This window comes from Dromiciops gliroides, chromosome 3, assembly GCF_019393635.1.
Source record: "Dromiciops gliroides isolate mDroGli1 chromosome 3, mDroGli1.pri, whole genome shotgun sequence".
Taxonomy (NCBI): Eukaryota; Metazoa; Chordata; class Mammalia; order Microbiotheria; family Microbiotheriidae; genus Dromiciops; species Dromiciops gliroides.
The window spans coordinates 341,942,565-341,962,048 of NC_057863.1; positions in this window are offsets into that span (position 1 = coordinate 341,942,565).

Consider the following 19,484-nt stretch of genomic DNA (forward strand, 5'->3'; position numbering starts at 1 on the left):
CACAGCTAGTAAGTGTCTGAGGCCGGATTTGAACTCAGGTACTCCTGACTCCAGGGCCGGTGCTCTATCCACTGCGCCACCTAGCTGCCCTGGGCCTTGGTGTTTTTTTAATAAGCTCTTTTTAAAATCAGAGAGAGACAGAGACAGAGACAGAGAGAGAGAGAGAGAGAGAGAGAGAGAGAGAGAGAGAGAGAGAGAGAGAGACATGCTCTGATAGAAAACAAACCAAAGCATCACTTGGTGGCTAGTAATTTTGTGGTAACTCTCTTAGCATTTTGCTAGGCTTCTCTTCAGAAGATACACAATCACTTCCCAAGCCAGGTATTCAAAACCTTTCCAGTTTCATGGAAAGTGCTTTTGTCTGAGAATTACTGCAATAATCTATATAAACCCAGATCACCTCAATGCAACAATGAGACATCAGAGAATGATTTTGGTGGGAACATTAGGATAATAGAGATGAGAGGCCAAAGAATATTAACATAGCTTTTTTTTTTTTAAAAAGGAACTCAAACTATCAATACCCACTCAGAACAAAAAATTCAAAATCATTAACAAAGAAATTTAAATTAAAACAACTCTGATGTATCATTGCACACTCATAAAACTAGCAAAGATGGAAAAACTAATTTTTGGAGAGGATGTGGGAAGCCTGGCATTTTAATTCATTGCTGCTTGAAGTGTTAATAGGATTAATCATTTTGGAAAACAATTGGAATTAGGCAAGAAGAGTTTCTAAAATGTTCTTTTCCTTTGACCCAGAGATTCCACTACTGCAAACATATCATAAGGATATTATTGACAGCAAGAAAAAAAAGAAAAACATCTGTACAAAATGTTCCTAGCAGCATTATTTGTGATAGTAAAAAACCATGGGTGTGATCAATGATTGGGGAATGACTGAACAAAGTATGGCTTGTGTATACATACATACATGTGTGTGCATATATTATATATTATTTGTATTTAGCTATTTCTATTTCTCTATCGATCACACATATGATAGGTGAAAAGCAGTGTAGTGGGGTAGAAATCTGGCTGCTGAGCCAAGAAAACTTGGGTTCAAGTCATACTTCTGTTTTATGCTGGCTAATTCTGGGTAAATCATTTAAATTCTCAGCTCTCTCTCTAAGACTATAAGCTATAGTGAAAGTAGCAACCTGCATTGGTAGAGGGAGTTTTCTTAACTTGGAAGTTTCTGATATGAATGAAATCACAGATCTAGTCTCTAACTCCATACTACATATGAATGTGGAAAGACAGAAGGAAGGAAATGAGCATTTATTAAGTACCTACTAAGTTCTAAGCACTGTGCTAAGGCTTTACAAATATGATCTCATTTGATTCTCACAACAACCCTGGGAGGTAAGTTCTAATTATCTCCACTTTATAGATGAGGAAACTGAAGTAGGGAAATGTTAAATGACTTGCCCAGGGACACAGAGCTACTATGTTTCTGAGGTCATATTTGAAATTAGTTTTTCCTGACTTCAGACTCACCACTCCATCCACTGCACCACCTAGCTGCCCCCAAGTTGGTGTGTGTGTGTGTGTGTGTGATTTTACAGTAGCATCATAAGGAATGGCAAATATTGGACAGCTAGGTGGCACAGTGTATAGAGCACTGGCTCTGGATTCAGGAGGACCTGAGTTCAAATCTGGCTTCAGACACTTGACACTTACTAGCTGTGTGACCCTGGACAAGTCACTTAACCCTCATTGCCTTGCAAAAAAAAAAAAAAAGGAATGGCAAATATGAAGAAATTGGAGAACCACAGGAAACCTCTCATGAAGTGATTCAGAATAAAGAGCACAGAGACAAAATAGTATACACAGCAACTACAACAATGTAAACAAAATCAACATTGAGAAGTAAAAAATACCCTTACCTACCTCTGGTCAATTATAATGGTCACCTTGAATACCATAATCTCAAAGTTAAGGACATTACTTCCTTTCTACTAATAATTGACAAACTTTCAGGGAGGGGGGTGTAATTTGTAGGAGAAGGTGGGTATTTTTTGAAAGAGTTTTGTCAACTTACTGTTTTTTTTAAAATAAAATGCACCAATAAATTTTCAAAATTAAGGATATCCATTTGTAAAGATATTAGCCATAAAGAAATTGAACTGTCTCCAAACCTTCAAAGAAGACTAATTTCTAGATTGACTTTCATCAGTGTCTATCTTTTCCTGATTATTGTAATATATTATGATGACTCACATTTTTGTTCCTCTTTATGGTTTTTCATGCAGATTTCATGAACAACAACTTTCTATTTCCCTCACCTTTGATCTATTTTAGAAAAATAATCTGATTTGCATATAATGAGGAACTAGCCAATGGAGACCCTAGTCTGAGGGAATGTACAATAAGTTCTCTTTGCTCCCAATCCATATGAGGGTGTGGTCAACTTGCTTCTGGAATTAAGTGATGATGCCCATTGGAGTGGTCCTGCTCCTTGGTTCAGAGAATGTATAGGTATTCTACATTTGTTTCCTGTCTGTTTACTGAGTGGTAAAATGAAGCCTTTTGAAAGACTGCTAAAGCAAAATTGTACACATAAAATATTACTAATCAGCCACATCAATCTCTCTCTGTGTCACTCTCTTTCTCTCTCTGTCTCTTTGTGTCTCTGTCTCTCTATGTGTCTCTCTGTCTCTTTGTGTCTCTGTTTCTCTCTGTCTCTGTCTCTGACTGTCTGTCTGTCTGCTTCTGTGTCTCTGTGTCTCTGTCTCTCTCTCTGTCTCTGTTTGTCTCTGTCTCTGTGTCTCTGCCTCTCTGTCTCTCTGTCTCTCTCTGTCTCTCTGTCTCTGTCTCTGTTTCTCTCTTCTAAAGGCTATAGAGAGAAGCTTCTGTATGTATAGAGACTGACTTCAAGCCCCTACTCCCCACCTGGACCTACATGTGGTCTTGAGCACATGGTGCCTCTGTTTCTTTTCCTTGTGTTTGTTTCATCTACTCTTGGGTGAATGAGTATGGAAGATGGAATGAACGAAGCTATGACCCTGTTTTTGTTTTTGTTTTGTTTTGTTTTTGTGAGGCAATGGGGGTTAAGTGACTTGCCCAGGGTCACACAGCTAGTAAGTGTTAAGTGTCTGAGGCTGGATTTGAACTCAGGTCCTCCTGACTCCAGGGCCATTGCTCTATCCACCAGGCCACCTAGCCGCCCCTGAAGCTATGACCCTGTGAGCTTAGAAAGATTGAAAGAGCCACCAAAGGTCTAGGAAAATGGAATTTACACTAAAGTTTTCTAGCAGCCGCGTGTTCTTAGCCCGCTCAGGCCTGAGGAAATAACCTACTTAACCCAGCCCCGCAAGGGATGAACCAGGCAGCTGAGATGTGTCTGACAAGCAAGAGAGTGACTCTGGCCAATGGTTATGCTGCATCAATGGGTTAAATGATGTTAGGATAGCAATTGCTGGCAAGTAATATTGGGAAGAATTATTTGGGATGGAGGCTTAAGACAATAACAGTAAAGTCCATAACCCCTTGGGATATTCCCAGAATTCTAAAGTGGAAGTATAGACAGGCATGAGATGCTGTTGTGTTTGTGGCTTGGGAAAGTAAGTTCAGAGTCTTGCTATGTGTATTTTAAGTAAAAATAAATTATTCCAGGTACAATGTATTTTAGAAAAGTGAATCATGAAATTACTTAAAGGTTTATGATTTTGTTCCAAAAGGAGTTAGTCAATTTAAGAATAGAACTTACTGAACAAAGTATTCTAAACAGAAAAGCATTTCAGTGGCTGGATAATTGTGAGTTATGTGGTTTTCTAGGAAGTATCTAAAATACATGGCAAATGCCTCTTTTTATATTGCTTCCTCCCTTGGAAAAAAAAATTCTTGGCCTTTTTTATCCTAGAGAATGGATCTAACTCCAAGGTTTCTTCCTTTCTTGACTAGCTTGCCATTTTGTATTTGTAGTTTAGACACATGAACACAACATTCATGCACTTATTCACACACCAGGCTAAGCCATAACAAAGTCAATATTGTTTCTGCATCTCTTGGATGTTCTATCTCCTTCCTCCATCCCTTTACAAAAGGTTCACATGTTCTTGTGATTATCATCTGTGTCTTAGTGGATTTCACAACCTCTCATTGATGAAATTCTTCCAGGATCTGGCAAGATAATTCACCTTTCTCCCTACCTCTCCCAAACTAAGAAAATGGTGAGAAAGTCCTCCTCTGGGAGGACGTGGGAGACTCTCAAGGTTTTGAGATAGCGGATTATCTTCTCTCTTTCCTCTTCATAAAGATTTCCTTTCATTTGGAGTGAGGGCCAATCAGTGGCAAGGTGAACCCAACACCTGGCTGACTTCAGACATGGGCTTCCCCTGCTTTACTTTCCAGTGTTGAATCAAAAATCCCTATGTAAGAGAACGTTATTTTAGCTGCTTTTTCATCCTCTTTTCAAGGGTTTTCTGCCTGATTTTTGGCATCTTCCTTACTTTTGCCCTACAACAGCTGCTCCTTGGGGGGCCAGACCCAAGACTACCCTCCCTGGTCCCCTTGCTTTCAGATTTCTTCAATTTTCTGCCTGACTCCCTACCCCCAATCAAAATTTATCTGCTCTTCATCTCATTCCTTCTGGGAATACTAGAGGAGTAACCTAATTCAGGCATGACCTGCCCACATGGGTTTGCCAACATATTGTAGTTTCATGCTATCATTATCATTCTCATTATCATCATCACTGCTAACATTCATATAGTGTTTTAAGTTCTTATAAGTGCTTCATATATTTCATTAGGTTCTTACTACATCCCTTTCAGATAGGTGCTATTGTAATTCCCATTTCGCAGATGAGGAAACTGGGATTGTGAGAGATAAAATGTCTTTGCCAGGATCACACAGTAGTAAATTTCTGGGGCAGGATTCAAACTCAGTTCTTCCTAACTTCAGATCCAGACCTCCCTCCACTATGCCATGCAGATGCCTTTAATTATGTACTTATTGATGCATTATAATCAAATCCCAATGTAAAGCCATAAAACCCACTTGTAGCATTGATTCTACAGAGCTAATAGTCTCCCACGTTATTTCTTTAAATTCCTGATTCTTGCAATACCAATTAGAGAAGTTAGGTTTATTATGCCTATGTTAGTGGTTGGTGAGGAGTTAATGTGTTACTCTTCTCAGGTAACATATTTGCATTTTAACAGATTCCTTCTAGAGACAATGGCTCAAAATTCCTTAGTGACTAATGGTGGAAGCTTCAGGTGCCTTGGCAGATTAGTGGGGGAGATAAGTGGTGTAGGCAGGTATTTGGCATCCCTTACGTCCCACTCCCCTGGGAATAGTTTTGCTGCCTATCCCACCTCCATGAAGGGACTAGCCCTGCCTTAAAGGCAAGTTTTGCAAACGCTTGATCTATCTCTTCTTTCTTTTCACTTCTTCCCCATCTTTTTCTGCTAAAGTCTCTCCCTTTAAGGCTCAATGCTTGATCCTCTACGAAATGGGGACTTTTGGGAAAATTTCCTTACCACTAACATCCCATTCTACTATCACCCTTTGTTTCAAAGCTATTGTTGTACAAGTGGTTATCGTTCAGTTGTGTCCAGCTCTTCATGACCCCATTTGGGATTTTCTTGGCAAAGATACTGGAGTGGTTCGCCATTTCCTTCTCTGGCTCATTTGACAGATGATAAAACTGAGGCAAACAGGGTTAAATGACTTGTCCAGAATCACACAGCTAGTAAGTATCTGAGGCCAGATTTGAACTCAGTCTTCTCAACTCCAGGCCTGGCACTCTATTCACTGCACCATCTAGCTGCCCTTGGTGTACATAGGAGCAAAAATTTAGAGCTAAAAAAATGAGGTCATCTCATCTAAACCCTTCATTTTACATATGAGGAAACTGAGACCCAGAATGGTAGAGTCTCTTGTCCAAGTTCACACACATTCACCCTCATTAGAAAATAAGCTTCTTGAGAGAGAGAGAGAGAGAGAGAGAGAGAGAGAGAGAGAGTGTGTGTGTGTGTGTGTGTGTGTGTGTGTGTGTATGGGGTCACCCTTATCTTCATATTCTTGGATGTAGTAGGTGCTTAATAAATGTTGAATTGAATCCAAATGAAGACAGACATTGAATTTTCCTAGAAGACTAAAGTCTGTGACAACACAGAGGATCGTATGATTTCACTGGGGAAATTCTCTGAATGTCCATATTTCTTCCTTTAAAGAAATTTACCATGAATTTAAAACATTAAACTTACACACTGTCTTGTTCCAGTGATTACATTTAAGCAGTTAGGCAAAACCAGCAGGTACAATGTCAGGTGTGACCAGGTATGAAATATTCCACACCCAGAGTCCCCCACTTCTTTGCTGAACAGAAGCAAATGTGAATTCATGTATCTTCTGTGAGTTTGTCTATACAGTTAAATGTTTATGCCACTCTGCCTTCAAAGAATAGATTTGTTTCTTAACAGTGGATCATAACTATTTTACAAATATACCCTCTCCAGCTAGAAACTCAGAGGCCAGGTGACCCTTCTTTAGGTTGGTTTCCTGATTGCTCTATCCTTATGTGGGTGGGGTTTTTTTAGAAGATGTAAACCCAAAGTCATGACCCCCTTTGTGCTGAAGCACTAAAACTACACAGGAGATGACCAAATTAATTTATTTTAAAGAATGTTGATACCTTTGGTTGTTAAGTCATCTTAAATACTGAATATATCCCAGTCCTGCCCACCCAGTGAGCCATGCCTTGTAAGAAAGACTAAAAAATAAAGAGAGAAAATCAATTCAACAAAACCAACCAATACTTCAATTGCATCTGATAATATATACTATAGCACCTCATTTCTATAAAAACCAGTAGTGCGTGTGGAGATATAGGTTTTGTCTCTCTTTTATGGGGCCAAGCTTGGTCATTATAATTAAACAGTACTGTTTCACCTTTTAAATCCATCTGATGATGCTGTAGATAGAGTGCAGGGCCTAGAGTCAGGAAAACCTGAGCTCGAATCTGGCCTCAGACACTTATTAGCTGAATGACTTTGGGCAAGTCACTTAACCCTGTCTGTTCACCTTGGTTTCCTCATCTGTCAATTAAGCTGGAGAAGGAAATGACAAATCACTCCAGTATTTTTACCAAGAAAACCCAAATGGGATCACAAAGAGTCAGACTTGACTGAAATGACCAAACGATAACATTCTACCAGAGAGCGATAATGTTTTAGAGGCTCCCCAGTTCTAGATACTTTTGTAAAGACACCTGGGTCATCCCTCTTCCTGGCTTCTTTTCTTGGATGCTGAAAATATCTTTATTCTTTTTCCATTTTCATACTGTTCCCATCCCATCCAGAGTGTGCCATCCTGCTGAAACCTACTGGTTTCTCAGGAAATAGTTTCACTTCCCTATTATATTGTAAGATTGTTGAAGGCCTTTTTTTTGGAAGTTTAATCAAACTTTGTATCTCCATTGCTGTTTAACAATGTTCTCTTTGCATATAGCAGGTGCTGAAGGAATGTTTGCTGTATCACTTTATTGACTATGTGAGGCAGTATGGCATTCTGATTAATGAGCTGTACCTTTAGCCAAGAACACCTGAGCTCAAATTGTACCTCTGACACTTGTTACCAGGATGACCCAGGCAAGTAACTTAACCTTTCTGAATCTCAGTTTCCTCATATGTAAAATGGGAATAATAATAATAATGGTACCTATCTCACAGAGTTGTTGTAAGAATCAAATTGGGGTAATGTAAATAAAAGCATTTTGCAAACCGAGAAGAGCCATATAAATGTGAGCAATCATTATTATTATGTGTGCATACACACATATAATTAGGTTAACCTAGCTCATGAAGGAAAAACTCTGTCTTTTAGGCTTTTCATTTGTCTCACTATTTAGATAAGTAGGTAGATAGATAGACAGATAGATAGATATAACTATATAGAGATAGCATGTATGAGTAGTAAATATATGTGTGTGCATATATACTGTTTATATATATATAATTTATGTATATTGTTTATATCTGTATATGTATCTGCCATTATATGGAGGCAACATTTAACCAAGGTGTCTAAAGAGAAGGGGTGATCACCATTACTGGCAGATAGTTGACCAGTCACCAAATCTTATTGTGTTGAGGCATTTGAAAGAGCAAAAGGCAGGTGAAACTCAGTCAAGATCATGGGATAGGATGTATGGACATGATCATTTCAGTGATATGGGTTTTTTCCTTTTCAAATTTGTTCTGTGTTCCACCAATGTACTGACCTGCAAGAGATATTGTGGCAAGGGAGGTGGGTGTGATTGTGGTTTGTTTGGTTTCTTTGTCCTCTGGGATGTTGTATATTGCCTAGCTTCTTACACTGTGGGTTGCGACTCCACGTGGTGTCATGTAACTGAATGTGGGGGTCATGAAGAATTTGGCAACAGTAAAAGGTTATGTATACCTATTTTATACACTTCTATACCCAAGGTCACATAAAAATTTCTTGGGCAAAAAGGGGATGTGAGTGAAAAAAAGTTTAAGAAGCTCTAGGCTAAATTAATTGGCTAATAATCTATGGAAAAGTTGGGACATAGAGCCACACAATATTAGAGATCCTAGAGCAGGGAAGTGGAAATAGTTTAAGAAGCCCTGATCTATCAGGACTTGGTATGTAGCATCTGGCCTGGGTTAAGCACATTGGAAGGGCAAGTTGATAATTCAGATTCAGCTCTCAGAAGCACAGCTGAATTAATCCTCAGAGATTCTCCCCAATCCTGGAGAGGCTCTGATGGAATACTTTTGTTTTCCTTCCTCTGTGGTTACTCCTGTCCTTCCCTTTGGAAATGCCTCATCTGCTTCTTCACTTACTCACAGTATACCCATACTTTTAAGCCAGTTCCAATCCTACCTCCTCTCTCTCCTTCCCTGCCTAGTGTGGTCTACACCAATCTCTTCTTGTTCTGAAATTTTATAACACTTAGTGTCTACACAATTCATTTAGTAATAAATCAGGTACTTCCTAGGGATATTTCTTCCATTGTTGGCTATCAATCCATCAACAAGCATTTTTTAAGGTACCTACTAGGCATGAGAGATACAGGTTCAAAAACAAGACAATTTTTGCTCTCAAAGATCTTCCATTTTACTGGGAAGGCACAACAGGTTCACATCTAAGTAAATAGAGGAGATATGTACAATTTATATGAATGTATCATATATATGAGATGTGTGAATATATTAAATATATACATGTACCCACATATATGTACATATATGTGTATATTTATAGATGTACAAATATGTATATATGAACCACACACAAATACAAAGTGATTTTAGTGGCAAGGGGAGCAGTAATCACCTGATCAATAAGAAATGGTCTCTTGGAGGAGGTGACACTGCAGGTGAGCCTTGAGGAGAGCTAGGAATTCTAAGAAGTGGCAGTAAGGAGGAAGATCATTCTAGGCTCTGGAAGACCTTCTATGAACAGGCACAACAGGAAGAAGATGGAATCTTGAGAAGACGGAGCAGTCAGTCATTCATTTTGGCAAGAGTTAATTGAGGTGTGTGAAGTATAATCATCCTGGATAGACCAGTTGGAGTCAATTTGTAAATTGTTTTAAATACCAAAGAGATGATTTGTATGTTATTCTAGAGGCAATAAGGAGCCACTTAAGTTTCTTGAGGGGGAGAGTGATAGACCTCTGCTTCAGGAATATCTCTTTGTTCGATATATGGAGAATGGATTGGAGATGAGAAGGACTGGAGGCAGGGAGATCAGTTAGGAGGCTATTGTTTTGAATTATTATTTAATCTCATGTTATTATTTAACTTAATAGGGGTTTTTGCTGTCTTTCCAATCCAATTATAAGCACTTTGGGGGCAGGGAATAGACCTCTTACATCTTCATATCTTCCACAGCAACTTTTACACAGAGTAGGCTCTTAATGCATATTTATTGCTTTGAAATTAACAATCTATGTGACTCCTATTCTCGATTTTAATTTTTTTTCCTCTGAAATAGATGTCCATCTGTTTGGCTGAGTATTTGCTCTAATGGAGCATGCATTATGTAGCAAGACAGATGATGGATTTCAAGGCACTATTCTCTAAGCCTTGCATCTGCCCCATGGTGGGTATCAAGTTACCAGCGTCTCTGCAACAGATGTCAGCAACTCTGGCTTCTCTCTTTCTTTATGTAACCTCAGGGCCTCTCCTGGGCAGCCAAATTTCACCTAATCCTAAATCTTTCCTAGAAACACACACACAGACACACACACACACACACACACACACACACACGACAAGGGGGGAAATGAGGGGCCAAATGGGGTATGCTTCCTTCTTTATAGGAGCAGAAGATCCCAGAGTGAGCTTAAAAAATAAGGACTGCTTCTCTCCAGACCAAACAAAATCTGTCATTTGGCTAAAACCTCCAGAGGATAGAGTCCTTTTCTATTCAAGTATGGGAGGATTGGGTCAGAAATATCAGAGACTATAAACATAATAGATCAGGAATATGAACAACTCTTTTTTTTCCCCATAAAGAGAGCATAGAGTCATTGATTTAGAGCTAAAAGGATTTGAAAGGTCATCTAGTCCAACTCCTCCATTTTACAGCCAAAAGAGCTGAGGCCCAAAGAGGTCAAATAACATGCCCAAGGTCACACAGGAAGTGGGAGAGACACAATTTGAAGCCAGGTTCTGTAACTCCACACCTAACTCTCCTTCCATTATTCTGTGCTGATTCATAGGAAAAAATACTGCAGGCCCATATTAGGAAAAAGGAACTCAACGTGAGACTGATTTTATTGTCTTGCTAATTGTTTAGATTTAAGAAAGTGATGAGAAAATGTCAGTAATGTGCATTAAACTTGAAAGGGTCACTTACCAACATGCCCTTGCTTTGTACTCAATAACAGAAGTGGCAATGACATGGAGAAAGTTTAAAAAAAAAAAAAGGAGATGGGAGAGAGCAAGAGTGTAGGTAGGGAAGGGCATGAAAAAGACAACAAAAAGGCCAAGGAAGGTTGTGGGAGTGGAGAAAGGTTAATGTTTCTGACCCAAGGAGCTTCTTTTTAGAACCCCATCCTTCCCAGTCCTCTGTTCATCTCTTTTAGTCCCAATTCTCCTTCCTGACCCAACTTACTCCTCTCTGGGTCTCAGATTCCCTTTTACCCATCCTCCACTTCCCGGTCGTGTACACAAGACCCCTTCCCCAACTTATACTTCTTTTTTCTCCTCTTGAAGCGATGAATTCAGCAGTGGACTGTGAGTCAGGAGACCTGAGTTCCTTTCTTGTCTCTACAGATATGTGACCTTGGGCAGTCATTCCATCACCAATGTCTTCATGTGCAAAATAATAGTTGGACTAGACAATAGATTTAAGTTAGAAGGGACCTAGAGGTGATCTAGTCTAATCTCCTTATTTTAGAGATGAGGAAACTAAGGCTCAGGGATATCACATGAATCAACTAAGGTCAAACTTCTGTTAAGGAGCCAAGATAATACTAAAACACAGATCCACTGTGCAGAGTAAAGTGTGTGTTGTCAAAAGAAATGACAATGTATTTGCTTTCAAAGTACTTGCCCTAAATTTGAGGAATATTTGCCCTATATATGACAGGCCAAAGACTTGAGTACATTTGCAAAGCTCTATACAGGTTAAGATAATTTGAGTGGTCTGTGATCTTTAGATGAAAATAGCAACTCACCCATGCATTCTCAGCTTGGCATATTCTCATCCATGTCTTTTTTTTTTCAGGGCAATGGGGGTTAAGTGACTTGCCCACGGTCACACAGCTAGTAAGTATAAAGTGTGCAAGGTCAGATTTGAACTCAGGTCCTCCTGAATCCAGGGTTAGTGCTTTATCCACTTCACCACCTAGCTGTCCCTCTCACCCATGTCTTTTTGTAAAATTTCCATAGGCATTAGGGGCAAGACTGACACCTGTACCCTATTAGTTTATGGTTGATGTTGGGATGAAATTTGGTGCTATGAGTCATAGAGCAATTAAAAAAGGAGGTTTAGTTAGTTCTAACATAGCAAGGAATTACAGAGGCAATTTGTTTCTATAAATAGCCCATCTCCTCTCCATATGGAAATACATCTGGTCAGTAGGGAAAGGTGTGATGAGTCACATAATCTTCAGAATTCCCCAACTTGTAAAGGCCCCTGACCACACATGGATGGGATCTTTTGTGCCTCTATGTGACCAGGAAGCCACCGAGAAGCTTTATCAGAACAGGGAAAGCTTGAGCCTTGCCCAACCTTCAGGCAGACCAATAGACTCATGGTTTTGTCACTTTTTCCTAACCCATGTTGGAAAAAAGGGGACCCCCCAGTAGCAATGGTGTGCTGGTAAATGTTTCATAACAGGCTCTCTGAAAAAAAAAAGTGTACCCAGAACACACTTTTTTTTTTTAAACAATGTCTTTGATAGACTTTATTTTATTTTATTTTTATTGAGGCAATTGGGGTTAAGTGACTTGCCCAGGGTCACACAGCTAATAAGTGTTAAGTGTCTGAGGCTGGATTTGAACTCAGGTACTCCTGACTCCAGGGCTGGTTCTCTATCCACTGTGCCACCTAGCTGCCCCCCCCAGAACACACTTTTAAGTTTCATCTGCATTATTATTATTATTTTTTTTTTTTAGCAAGGCAATTGGGGTTAAGTGACTTGCCCAGGGTCACACAGCTAGTAAGTGTCAAGTGTCTGAGGTCATATTTGAACTCAGGTCCTCCTGAATCCAGGGCCGGTGCTTTATCCACTGTACCACCTAGCTGCCCCCAGACATATTTTTTTTTAATGCATCTACTCCATGCAATTCAGCATCAGTAATACCTTATAGTTCACTCATACCCACTATGTGCCTCTACATTAGCTTGGAAACACTGGAATTCCATGATTCATAGGTAAACAGTAAGACTGGAGGATTATTGAATTTTAAAAAATGAATCTTTGTTTCAGGGGAAAGCCTAAAAAGCTTTTAAGCTCTGCACAGTTTCCCAAAGGTCACTCAGTCTACTCCTCCTCTTGTTACATTCTGGGCCCGTGTCCACCTACAGTATCTGTCTATGATGCAGGTAATGATGAACCAGCTTTATGGGTAACCTTTCTGGATATGTTTTATACCATGGAGAACATCCATTCTTGTTTTTTTCCTACACTAATAGTTAGGTAGTATCTTTTGATTAATAATGTTAATTTAGTCAGTTAACAAGCATTTATTTATTTATGCAGCAGATACTATTTGCCATTCTCTAGGCTAAGTATCTTGACTGTGGATCTCATATAAGAGTCTCTATATTGTTCAGGAACTTTATGTGATCAGCCCAATGTCATCTGCAAATGGGGCACATCTGGAGGATCAACAAATATCTTTTTATTTTATAATTCATTTGATATTAATAACCAAAAGATCATTGAATAATAAGAAAAACTCACAGATAGAGCTATAGTTTGCACAGGATTTCATGCACTATTTCATTTGATCCTCATAACAACCCTATAAGGTATATGGTATTAATATTCCCATTTTATAGATGAGGAAATTAAGTCTGAAGGAGGTACTTTACCATAGAAAATAAACATCTAGGGCAGCTAGGAGGTGCAGTGGATAAAGCACCGGCCCTGGATTCAGGAGAACTTGAGTTCAATTCCAGTCTCGGATACTCGACACTTACTAGCTGTGTGACCCTGGGCAAGTCACTTAACCCTCATTGTACCACCAAAAGAAAAAAAGAAAAGAAAAAGAAAAAGAAAAAAAAAAACATGCATGCTTCAACTACTATATCATGCTATCTCTCGAAGTTAGCTTTGTGTTAAATCTTTCTTGTTTGGTATTGACTTATGTATGAGTAATATCTGGAGGAGAATCTATAGTGCAGCATTGTGCTACAAAACTTCTGTCTCTCTTCAAGTACTTTTATTTGCTGGGCTGTGTTTTGTCTCAAGCTCTTTCTATTAATGTTTACTCAAATGGTCTTTTTTGCCCCTTTCAGCAACCAAAATGTCCACATAACAAGGAGGCAGTGTCTCATACCCATAGTCCCCCAACTCTACAAAGAAGGAGGCAAAGTATATTTTCTCTTTTCTTTTTCAGGATCAAACTTAATTGCTATACTTAGACTCATTTTTGCTGTTGGTTTTCTCACTTTCCAATGTGATAGTCATCATGTATATTCTTTTCCCAGTTCTACCTGCTTTACTTTGTATCAATTTATATTTTTCTATACTTTCTTTTTCATATTCATTTTTTATTGTGGTGCAACAATATTCCATTATATTTATGTAGCCATTCCCAAGCAGGTCCAGGTCTATCTCTTGAATCTTTCTCCTCTTTATTATTCCCATTATCAGCACACTAGTACAAGACTTCATTACCTCCCCCTTGAACTATTGCAATAGCCTCCTTGTTTCTGCTCTTTCTCCCATTTATTCTATTTTTTATGCCTCTGTCGTTAAGGATTTAGTGAAACTAAGGTGCAAATGAAGGTAAGATGAATATATAAGATGGAATACTCAGTTTGGTGTTTAAATACCTTCACAACCTGGTTTGAACTTTCTTTTCCACTCTGATTATACTCTCCTCAATGCACTCTAAAGTCCAAAAAAACCAGACCTCTTGCTATGCCTCGCATGTGATATACTATCTCTCACCTCCATGCCTTTGCACAAATTGATCCTCATCTTGGAAGGCACTCCATCACCTCTGCTTGTTGGAATCCTAGTTTCCTTTAAAGATCAACTCAGTTTTGTCTTTTTAATGCCAGCACCAACACTGTACTTGTGATATTCTAGGCATTTAATAAATGTTGATTGATTGCTAATGTAATTTTTATTATGAATAGATCTGGTCATGATATGCATCACCTTAAAAATCTGTGGTGGCTTCCTATTGCATACTAAATACAACTCAATCACTCTATCACAACATTCAAGGTCCTTCACAATCTGGTGCCACCTTATTTTTCCAACTTTATCTTTAATTATTCTTTTCCATGTACTCTATGTGCCAGACAAACTAGGCTCCTCTTTGTGTATGAAAACATACAGCATTCTCATTTTCCATGTTTTTTTTTTTTGCTAAGAGCCATTCCCTGTGTCTATAATGCCCTTCATTTGAAGTCTAACTCAAATGCCACCTTCTTCAAGAAGTCTTCCCCTATTCTTGACCACTCCTCCATTGGTGAAGCCCTTTCTTCTCAGATATCATTTAGTACTTTGTCTTATAGTTCTCTAATTCACTTATCACTTGGAATTATGTATTATAGCTGTCTGCATTGATACATCTCCCTATTATTTCTCTATTAAACTGAATATTCCTTGAGGCAGGTAAATGTGTCTTATAATGTCCCCCAGATATGAACACAGATCTGTACACACAGTGGGCAATTAATAAATGCAGCAGTAGTAGAAGTAGGCAATTAATAAATACATTAGTAGTTGTTGTTTGATCATTTTTCAGTCATTTCTAACTCTTCATGATCCCATTTGGTGTTTTCTTGGCAAAGATACTGGAGTGGTTTGCCATTCCTTCTCCAACTCATTTCAGAGATAAGGAAACTGAGGCAAACAGGGTTAAGTGACTTGCCCAGGGTCACACAGCTAGTAAGTATTTGAGGACATTTTTTAGTTCATGAAGATGAATCTTCCTGATTCCAAGCCCAGTGTTCTATCCACTGCACCACCTAGCTGGCTGTTGTTGTTGTTGTTGTTGTTGTTATTGGTGGTACTACTAATGGTAGTAGTCAATTAATAAATGCATTAGTAGTAGTTGTTGTTGTAGTTGTAGGAATAGTATTACATAGCTACAAGAATATGAGGATGAATTGAGAAAATGGTGGAACCATTAGCAGTAAAGAAGGGTGAGAAGAACTTGCTTTTTGAAACATTATTTCAGATGTTGGTGTAGCAACTGGTGAAGATGTCCTTTAGATAACTGGAGCTATGGGACTTTAGACAGGGTATGAGGTCAGGGTTGGAGATATATATTTGGAAGTGTTCCACTGCTGAAATCATGGTAGCTGGATCGATATGAGTGGATAAACAGCTTGAGAGAGTAGATAATCACTGACATATTTGTAAAATGAGGTATAAACCCCCAGAGTTAAGTTCTTATTCCTGCTTCCCCTATCCCCCTTCTATATGCCTATAATAATGACTTTTAAAAATGAATTTCTATAACCCAATGAACTATTTTTCTTTAGATTTCTGTAGCTATTAACTTCAGAATCAAATCTTGGCTTTGTTTCAGACATAAGAGACAAATAGCCCCCAGACTCTCAATGCCTCAGTTCAGTTGTCTGTCTTGAAATCTAGCATTCAAAATGGTTGGGTTTTAAAAATTCAGATGAAAAGTCATATATATATATATATATATATATATAATTAGTGAGCTATATTTCAATGAGCAGTGATGAAGAGTGACATAATAAACTTGGTTGTTGACACATTAAGGTTCGGATGTCAATGGAACAACTAAGTGAGACGTCCTTTAGATAATTACAGTTGTGGGCTTAGAGACAAGGTATGAGATCAGGGTTGGAGATGTATGTTTGGGAATGCTTCACTAGTGAAATCATGGTAGCTAGAGCTATGAGAGTGGATGAACCACTTGGGGGAGTGTAGAGCCACTGACATATTTGTAAAATGAGGCATAGACCCCCAGAGTAGAAAAGGCATACAACTTAGGAAAGTAAGAGTACATATCCCTGGATTCTTGAGATCTGAGTTCCAGTCCTGGTTCTGCTCCTGACTGATCATGTATGCCATTAGATAAATCATTTTATAAGATTTTAGAATTTAATTTGATGTCATTTAATTGCTAGTATTTCAATTTCTCAATCTGTAAAGTGGAGATAATTATCATTATGGTTAGCTATATTATGGTATTTTTGGAGGATAAGTAAGAGTGGGTAGAATTTTACAATCTTTAGGAGAAAGGCATGATGGAAATTAATGTACAGCAAACTCAATGTAAGTCAGTATTGTAACTTGGTGGCCAATCAAACTAAGGCCACTGTGGGATGCATTGGGAGAGCAGTAGTATCCAGAATAACTAAGTAATAGTCCTATTATACACTACTCCAGTCAGACCACATCTACACTATTGTGTTCATTTATAGGTACCATGTTCTAAAAACACATAGACAAACTGGAGCACATCTAGAAGTGAGAGGACAGCAGAATGTAAAATATGAAGATCACTTGAAGGAATTGGGAATATTTAGCCTGGAAAAGAGAAGACTTAAAAAGACATAATAATGGTCTATAAATATTTGAAGGGCAACCACATGGAATTTGTCCTACAAAGGCAGAACTTTCAGAGGGTACAAATAGCATAGAGGTTGCAGAAGGCAGATTTAAGCTTGATGTAAGGAAAAAATGTTTGAATAATTAGAACCCTATCAAAGTGACTGGCTTCCCAGGAAGGTAGTGAGGTCTTGCTGATTGGTGATTTTCAAGCAGAAGCTGGATGAACAGTTGCTGGCTCTGTCATAGAAGGGAATTTTGGTCAGATGCCCATTGAACTAAATTTCTTCCAACTAGACCTTTCCAATTCTCGGATTCTGTAAAATCCATAATAAAGCCAATCCAAGATAAAGATTATTGCCAGACCACAATAAATTAACCTCCTTGGTGTCATGGAAACACAACACATTCTTGGTTGCAAAATAGCATGAGCCAGGAAATAGGAAAAATTCCAAAGAAATAACATGAGAGAAGACATCCTCAGAATCAAGCAGTCCTGAAGGGACTTCCAGAAGTCAACTGGATCATCACCCTGCCTACATATTGGACAATACCCAAACCATATGAGAAAGATGGAAGTGAATCTGAATTTAAAGGCCTCTGGAGAAGAAGACACTTAACTATAACCTTCATTAGCAATTTATTCCACCATTTATCATGCAGTCTTAATTGAAGGGACATTCTTATGCCTAGAAGCAGTTCAAATCTGCTTTATTTTGGTCTATCCTAAGTGAGGATGGACACCTGGTTATTTTTCTTCCTGTCAGTTGCATTAACACTTTGGTCTTCAGACCACCCTACTGGGACTGAAGATCCCTGGCCCAATTACAACATCTACTCCCACTTGTTCCTGCAAAAAGTTTTATTTTTTTAAACTTGAATAATGTCATTAATTTGGATGACAGCTGCATTATAAGCAAAATATTACTTTATGCCAGAAACACAAGAAGAGACATTTTCAAGCTCTACCTTGAATGACTGTTGTTCCTGTTGATCACATTTTGAGACCATTTCTGTCCATATTTGCAGTGTGAGAAAAAGCAAAAAGACAAGAAAGAATCTGACATTTATAAGGGACAGTAGATTACAGGGAAAGGAGGAGAATGAGATAAGACTGGAAAGGTTAAAAGTATTCAGATTTCACTTGGTAGTCAGTTAAGAACAACTTTCTAAGAGTCACTAGGCATTTCTAAGAGCACCAGGCTTTGTTATAAGCCTATCTCAGCCACAGAGAAGTTAGTGAATTGTTGGAGAGTGAAAAGAGCAGTCACATATAAAATAAGACTTTAGAGGCAAATAAACACATCTGTGCCTCCCCCGACCAATATGACAGAAGTGAATTTAACATTCATAAATATAAAGATAAGAATCTCCAAGCTTCCTATAGGTGGTCATCATGTTGTTGAGAAAGACAAAGTAGATTTCTGTTTAAGAGTATTAGCTTTGGGGGCAGCTAGGTGGTGTAGTGGATGGAGCACCGGCCCTGGATTCAGGAGGACCTGAGTTCAGATCTGACCTCGGACACTTGACACTTGCTAGCTGTGTGACCCTGGGCAGGTCACTTAACCCTCATTGCCCTGCCAAAAAAACCAAAACCAAAAAAAAAAAAAGAGTATTAGCTTCCAGAAGACAGGCTTCATCTTGATTTTCCTTTGCCTCGTGTATCTATAGCAAGTAATTCTATTTTACAACAAATTTTAAAGACAAATGTAAAACTGGAGGAAGGTGGTGCAGGAGAAGAAGAATAACAGTTTACATTTATATCTAAGACTTTTAGGTTTACAAAGTGTTTTATCTGTATCATTTGGTCCTCACAATGATCAGGCCACTGTATCATTATTATCATCCCCATTTTAGAGATGAAGGAAGTAAAGTTTAATGAGTAGTTGAGGATTACTCAAATAGTAAATATCTAAGGTGGGATTGTAGATCTACCTGATTTCAAATCTCACACCCCTATCCACCCTGTTTAATTATGGTCTAGGACTTCAGGGAAATGTCAGTTCTCTGAGGGTAGGATCTATTTTTTTTTCTTTTCTTGGTATTTCCAGTAATTATCATAGTTCCTGGCACATAATAAGTACTTAATAAATATGGTTGAGGGCAGCTAGGTGGCACAGTGCATAGAGTGCCAGGCCTGCAGTCAGGAAGATTGAGTTCAAATCTGTCCTTATTCATTATCTGTGTAACCCTGGGCAAGTCACCTAGCCATGTTTGCCTCAGTTTCTCCATCTGTAAAATGAGCTGGAGAAGGAAATGACAAACTACTCCAGTA